This window comes from Salmo salar, unplaced genomic scaffold (assembly GCF_905237065.1).
Source record: "Salmo salar unplaced genomic scaffold, Ssal_v3.1, whole genome shotgun sequence".
Taxonomy (NCBI): Eukaryota; Metazoa; Chordata; class Actinopteri; order Salmoniformes; family Salmonidae; genus Salmo; species Salmo salar.
In genome coordinates this window covers 3,240-11,100 of record NW_025547833.1, presented here as the reverse complement: position 1 = coordinate 11,100, position 7,861 = coordinate 3,240, and the positions used below count along the sequence as shown (strand labels likewise).

The 7,861-nt window shown below is 42.2% G+C and overlaps 1 pseudogene; it reads left to right on the top strand.

Moving 5' to 3' along the window:
• Positions 1-2,336: 2,336 nt before the first annotated feature.
• LOC106594859 (ADP-ribosylation factor 4-like) lies at positions 2,337-6,206 on the top strand (annotated as a pseudogene).
• Positions 6,207-7,861: the final 1,655 nt, after the last annotated feature.

Here is a 7,861-nt window from a genome sequence, read left to right as displayed (position 1 = left end):
TGATTCGATGATAAAATTAACAGGCACCGCACTGGGATTATATGCAATGCAGTGACAAGCTAGTTAACCTAGTAATTTCATCAACCATGTGTAGTTAACTATGATTATGTGAAGATAGATTGTTTTTTGTAAGATAAGTTTACACTGCTAGCAACTTACCTTGGCTCCTTGCTGCACTCCACGAAACAGGTGGTGCAATGTAATCGGCCATAATCATGTCCAAAAATTGGCACAGGTATCGTGGGATTGGACAAAACGCAGCGGGAACGTGTAAACTCATCTTCTTATTTTATTAAAGAAGGAAAACAAAAGAAACACGTATACAAAAACAACAAACGACACTAAACAGTCCTGTACAGGTGCACGAACACAAAACAGAAAATAACTACCCACAAATCCCATAGAAAACACCCTCTTAAATAGGACGTTCAATTAGAAGCAACGAGGAGCAGCTGCTTCCAACTGAAGGTCAAACCCAATAAACACCACATAGGAAATAGACATACTAGAACCAACATAGAAATAGACTAACAAGAACATAGCCCAACAAACCCCGAAACACTCTAAACACACACCCCTGCCACGCCCTGACCAAACTACAATAACAAACAACCTCTTTTACTGGTCAGGACAGTGACAAAAATGCAGATTACCGACTTGTTATGAAAACTTGAAATCGGCCCTAATCGCATCGACCTCTACTTTCAAGGAAAATAATATACAAAAGGTACGTGAAGACCTCTCATATTGCTAACCTTACTACAATGGCAGTAAATATTTTTGAGAAATTCGACAACTCATATTGAAAGGAAACGTTTTTAATATCACACCTTTTTCTGAAGTGAATGGTTTCACACTATCTGCCCGAGAACAGCGTTATTCTTCACTATTTACATTGCATGCAGTGTACCAGTGTAGGTTCCCCCTGCACACATCAACAACTGACACCCACGAAGCATCGTTACCCATCGCGACACAAAAGCGCAAGGGGAACAACCACTTCAGGTCTCAGAGCGAGTGACGTCACTGATTGAAACGCTATTAGCGCGCACCACCGTAGCCATTTCACATCGGTTACAGCAGCATGAGTGAGGTTGATGGAAACCCTACAATTTCACTTTGTCACAGAAACACAATTACCCCAGCCATTAACACATTGGTTGCTGTAGTTTCATTCACCTCAGTCGATCTACACAAGCACATTAGCTATACTTTTGTTGTTGTTGCAGTTTTACAGCTTATTTCCTGCAATTCTATACATTTTGCCATAGGGTGAGGAGAAATGTTGGCCGTTTTAAAGCTAATTTCCTGCGATTCTACACATTTTGCCATGACATTACATTTTGTTAAGATAAATAAATGAGGGACTCTGGAGATCAGCGCCCCTGGGCAGCCCCCACTGATGACTTGTTTTTGTTATTCCAAAAATAAGGTCCAGACCTCAGTGTCCTCATACTGTATGTAGCTAAACCCTGTTGACAGACTATAATCAAAGACTGTACAGTATGAACATACTGGGGACTTCTATTGGAGAAGCAGTTTTAGCCTATCACGCTTGAAGGCGATGTCCAGACCGACTTTGGCTAACTAAACTCATGCTGTAGAAACGGTTGTTTCGCGCCGAACTGCGAATGTGCAGGCCGTCAAATCAAAGGCACTTGTTCGATATTAAATAGCTTTTGACGAAAATAAAAAGGTGTCAGCTTGTCACTTTCACGAGTTTGGAGTAATGACATGTTCTACTACTTAAGACATATGCCAGCAATCTAGGCTGTGCCTTTAGATTTCTAGAAAGTATTTTTATGTGAATAAACAGAACACTATGATCTAGATACTAAATGGTTTGTCTTTATTTCATCAGTTTCTTTCTGTTGATTTGCTTGAAATTCACACACTAACACACACACACACACACACACACACGGGAGTATACCTCTTTCTCTCTAGAGCCGATGTCACTCACACGAAGAAACCTGGAAGCAATTTCTGTTGCAGATGATAGTAGCAAGTGCCATGATCTCAAGCAATTTTGCAGATACACGAAGCAATTCAAACGCGATTGAAATTGCCTCAAGAAGCAACCCAGATGCAACTCTGTTGCCAGCAACAACATATGCGTACAGGTTGCTTCGTGTAACATCGGCTTTATCATCAGACAACATTTAGTTAACAGAGAATGAATAGCAGCCTTGTAGACCAATCAGATGATATCTCTACACATGAGAAACATTACAACTTCCTGTATTCCGAGGCCAACAAAGTGAAAGTGACGTGGATGAAACGTGTAGAGAGGAATCGTCGCAGTCAATTGACTGTTGTACCTGTGTGACCAGACTGAAATGACAGTGCTCTATATTGGTGTCCCGTTCCACATGTGGTTGAGTAGACTATATAAGCAGCGCAATGCAAACCAGTCGTATAAATCACTGTGAGCTGCTGTATACCCCTGCAGAAGTGTTTGAAGAGCGAGATTGGCTGCTGCAGATTTCATTCCTTTCGGATTATTTGAAAAAGCAAAACATATTTTTTAGCAATAATGGGTGTTATGGTTTCGCAACTCTTCTCTCGTTTCTTCGAGAAAAAACAGATGAGAATTCTGATGGGTAAGACTTATTTGCAATTTTGTTAATGTCATTATTATTACAATGTTGCAATATTTGTACAATGTTACAATGTATTTGTTACAATGTGTTATAACATTTATTTTGTTTGATTGATTTTACATAGGCCTATATTATATGCATATTATTAATATTACATCGGTTTTAAAATGATCCATATTGTTCCTACAGTTGGGTTAGATGCTGCAGGGAAGACCACAGTCCTGTACAAACTAAAACTTGGAGAAGTTGTCACTACTATCCCCACTATTGGTAAACATTGATTGATATATATAGGCTATATCCGATGATTGACATCTTTTGCTTCTCATATGTATTTGACCCAGGACTGCTAGATAGAGCATAGCTGAATGTCTTTTGTGCTGATCACCATAGGGTTCAATGTGGAGACGGTTGAGTACAAGAACATCAGCTTCACGGTGTGGGATGTAGGTGGTCAGCACGTCATCAGACCTCTGTGGAAGCATTACTACCAGAACACTCAGGTAGTACTAACCCTAACCCTCTCAACTAACCCCAACATCCTCAACTAACCCTAACCCTCTCAACTAACCCCAACATCCTCAACTAACCCTAACCCCAACAGCCTCAACTAACTCTGACATCCTCATCTACCAGCCTCAACTAACCCTAACACTCTCAACTAACCCCAACATCCTCAACTAACCATAACACTCTCAACTAACCCCAACATCCTCAACTAACCATAACACTCTCAACTAACCCCAACATCCTCAACTAACCCCTAACCCCAACAGCCTCAACTAACTCTGACAACCTCATCTACCAGCCTCAACTAACCCTAACCACCGCCTCAACTAACCCTGCAACCTCATCTACCAGCCTCACCTAACCCTAACCCCAACAGCCTCAACTAACTCTGACAACCTCATCTACCAGCCTCAACTAACCCCAACAGCCTCAACTAACCCCAACAGCCTCAACTAACCCTAACCATCTCAACTAACCCCAACATCCTCAACTATCTCTGACCACCTCGTCTACCAGCCTCAACTAACCCTAACAGCCTCACCTAACCCCAACATCCTCACTCCCTAACCCCAACAGCCTCAGCTAACCCCAACCCACCAGCCTCACTAACCCTAACAGCCTCACCTAACCCAAACCATCCCCTCAACTAACCTAACACCTCAAACTAACAACACCACCCCAACAGCCTTAACTAGAACTCCGACATCCTCATCTACCAGCCTCAACTAACCCTAACACTCTCAACTGACCCCAAACATCCTCAACTAACCATAACACTCTCAACTACCAACACAACCAACCCCCCAACACCCAACTCAACCCCAAAAAAAACTCTGCGGACAACGCATCTACCAGCCTCAATCTAACCCTTAACAGCCTCAACTAACCATAACAATCTCAACTAACCCCAACATCCTCAACTATCTCTGACCACCTCGTCTACCAGCCTCAACTAACCCTAACCCAGCCTCACCTAACCCCAACAGCCTCACCTAACCCCAACAGCCTCGAGCTAACCCCAACAGCCTCAATCTAACCTAACCCTAACAGCCTCACCTAACCCAAACAGCCTCAGCTAACCCTAACAACCTCAACTAACCCCAACAGCCTCAGCTAACCCCAACAGCCTCAACTAACCCTAACCCTAACAGCTCACCTAACCCCAACAGCCTCAAGCTAAGCCTAACCCCAACATCCTCAACTAACCCTAACCCCAACAGCCTTAACCTAACTCTGACAACCTCATCTACCAGCCTCAACTAACCCTAACCCTCTCAACTAACCCCAACATCCTCAACTAACCCTAAGCCCAACAGCCTTAACTAACTCTGACAACCTCATCTACCAGCCTCAACTAACCCTAACCCTCTCAACTAACCCCAACATCCTCAACTAACCCTAACCCCAACAGCCTCCACTAACTCTGACAACGTCATCTAGCAGCCTCAACTAACCCTAACACTCTCAACTAACCCCAACATCCTCAACTAACCCTAACCCTCTCAACTAACCCCAACATCCTCAACTAACCCTAACCCCAACAGCCTTAACTAACTCTGACAACCTCATCTACCAGCCTCAACTAACCCTAACAGTCTCAACTAACCCTAACAGCCTCAACTAACCCTAACCCTAACAGCCTCACCTAACCCCAACAGCCTCAGCTAAGCCTAACCCTAACAACCTCAACTAACCTAACAGCCTCAACTAAGCCTAACCCTAATAAACCTCAACTAACAGCCTCAACTAACCCTAACAGCCTCACTTAAACACTCAGGCATTCTTACCCTAATAGCCTTAACTATTGGATCCATTTCAAATCCAGTCAATTCAGAAAATGAACTCAAATTCCAATTCCAATTTTCCTCATTCCTTAAAAGCATGTATCTGTGTTCCAATGTCTTCATCCAGGGTCTTATATTTGTGGTAGACAGCAACGATCCTGAGAGGATAAATGATGCCTCAGAGGAACTACAGAACATGGTGAGTCACCTGTCCTTCCATTAATCTTTCCACACTTTCCTATAGCAACTCTTAAGTTTGCTCTTGGCCACCAGAGAGGAGCGTAGTAACGGTATAATGGTATCTTTCTGATTCCCTACGAGGAATGTAATAATACAGTAATATGACTGTTCTAATAGAGATAGGAGCGAGTGTTTACCTGTTTAATGTAGCTGTTCTGATTCCCCTGATGTTCTGTGTTATTGATCCTCCACACACGATGCAACATTACAGAAAAAGTGTAATAACTCAGTCAGTACTGTGGCTGTTCTGATTCCCCTGTGTTCTTTGCTGTTGACCCACAGCTTGAAGAGGACCAGTTGAGAGATGTAGTTCTGCTGGTGTTCGCAACAAACAGGACCTTCCCAACGCCATGTCTGTCAGTGACATCACAAATAAACTGGGACTGAGGAAACTTCAACTGAATACTCCTGTAAGAATGACCATCTAGAAACTCTAAGGTTTCATGAGCCAATTCTAGCTAGCATTAAGCGCAATGACTGGAAGTCTATGGTATCTACTAGCATGCTAGCTGTTACCATGCTAGCAGTTACCATAGACTTCCAGTCATTGAGCTAACGCTAGATAGCAATTGCGTTAATGCTAATGAGCAACTTTCTTCAAACTAAATGCAGAGACATAAAAATGGTGTCCATGAGTTCATCTGACTCTGGGGAAGTAGATAAAGAGCGTCATTCCCAAAATCCTCATGTATCCCTTTAAATGTCAAACTCTACAACGCGCCTCGGATTGAATCCCTGCCCAGATTTGGTAAATAATACACCCTGATTGTTTGTCATCTCTCCTCAGTGGTTTGTCCAGGCTACCTGTTAATGAATGACTGTTTTAATGACTGACTGTTTGTCCTCTCTCCTCAGTGGTTTGTCCAGGCTACCTGTTAATGAATGACTGTTTTAATGACTGACTGTTTGTCCTCTCTCCTCAGTGGTTTGTCCAGGCTACCTGTGCGACCCAGGGTTCAGGTCTGTTGGAGGGACTGGACTGGTTGGCTGACCAGCTTTCCAAGCGCTAACTAGCTGAGTTGGCTCTGGGGTGAAGTTACCCCTAGGTACAGGTCTAGGATCAGCTTCCCTCCCCAATTCTAACCTTAACCATTAGTGGGGGAAATGTAAAACTGACCCAAGATCAGTGTCTAGGAGCAACTTCACCTTACAACAGCTGCGCTCAGCCCTTCTTAAGAATCGACCAGGACACAACATTTACTCAAGGACAACCATACAATCAGAACAAAACTTAGAAGTGCCTTTCTGAAAAGTTTCCATTTGAAAAATGTTTTTTTCTAATGTATTGCACATATTGTAACATGTAAAGTTCTAAATGTTTTATGTTAAAATAATTGCATCACTGAATGAATGTAAGCAGATTCTTTATCAAACCCCCTGTATTTATTTCCTGACTTCAATACCTCACTACCTCTAATAAAATAATGTGTTTAAATGTATCTGCAGTCGTTTTCTTTGTGGGTGTGGTCACTCTGCAGATGGAACAGTAACAATTCAAAAACAACAAATACAAGACAATTGTTTCAGTAATTTCCCCTCATCATCACAGCAGGGTCTGTGTAATAGAGACCAAGACTAAAACTCGTCGGGGACATATTTGCGAACATATTAACAATGCAATACCGACATCTAAAGGTTGGACCTCACAATTGCATGGAGAATGTATGATAGCATCCCTTGATTAAATAAACAGTATGTTATATAAAAAACATTTAAACTACAGTATATAGCCTTAACATGATAGTATTGATTGTAGAGTATAAGGTTGTGAGCTCTTGGAAGTTCAGATACAATTTCAACAGCACTACACGATCCCAGTGCTTGCTGGCTTATTTTCCAGGAAACAGCATTGTGCTGAGATAGATATCTCCCACTAGGCACACACTGGTTGAATCAACATTGTTTCCACAGCATTTAAATTAAATTACGCTGAACCAACGTGGAAAAGACGTTGAATTGGACGCTCTACACAGTGGGCTTCAATTTCACTGAGGGGAGATTTAAAATGAGGACTATCCGAGATTAACCTTCACAGTGTGGGGAGAATAATCTCTCAGTCTCATTTATCGTTTTGGGGCCAATAAAGGAATAAAGGAAATCATGCTTCTAATCTACAGTGTTTAGTACCGTTTTCCTGAACTGAAACAGACATGGCCTCACCACGGTGTTGTTTTGGTAATTATTAGAAGGCCTAAGTATTCAGACCCCTTGACTTTTTCCACATTTTGTTACGTTACAGCCTTTTTCTTAAATGTCATTTTATCCTTATCAATCTACACACAATACCTTATAATGACAAAAGCGAAAAGAGGTTTAACATTTTAAACATTTAGAAAAATAAAAATGAATATCTTATTGACATAAGCATTCAGACCCTTTGCTATGAGACTCAAATTTGAGCTCAGGTGCATCCTGTTTCCATTGATCATTTTTGAGATGTTTCACAACTTGATTGGAGTCCACCTGTGGTAAATTCAATTGATTGGACATGATTTGGAAAGGCACACCTGTCTATATAAGGTTCCACAGTTGACAGTGCATGTCAGAGCAAAAACCCAGCCATGAGTTCGAAGGAATATGTAATGTAGAGCCGTAGGGAGACCGGGCAAAGGGAGGAGACAGCAGGACTTAGAAAACCGATCCACAACAACCAGGATCGTGGTGTTGCCCCCTGTGATGGAGGAAGATCTGTCAGGAAGTCCACCGACAGGTGCGACCACGGCC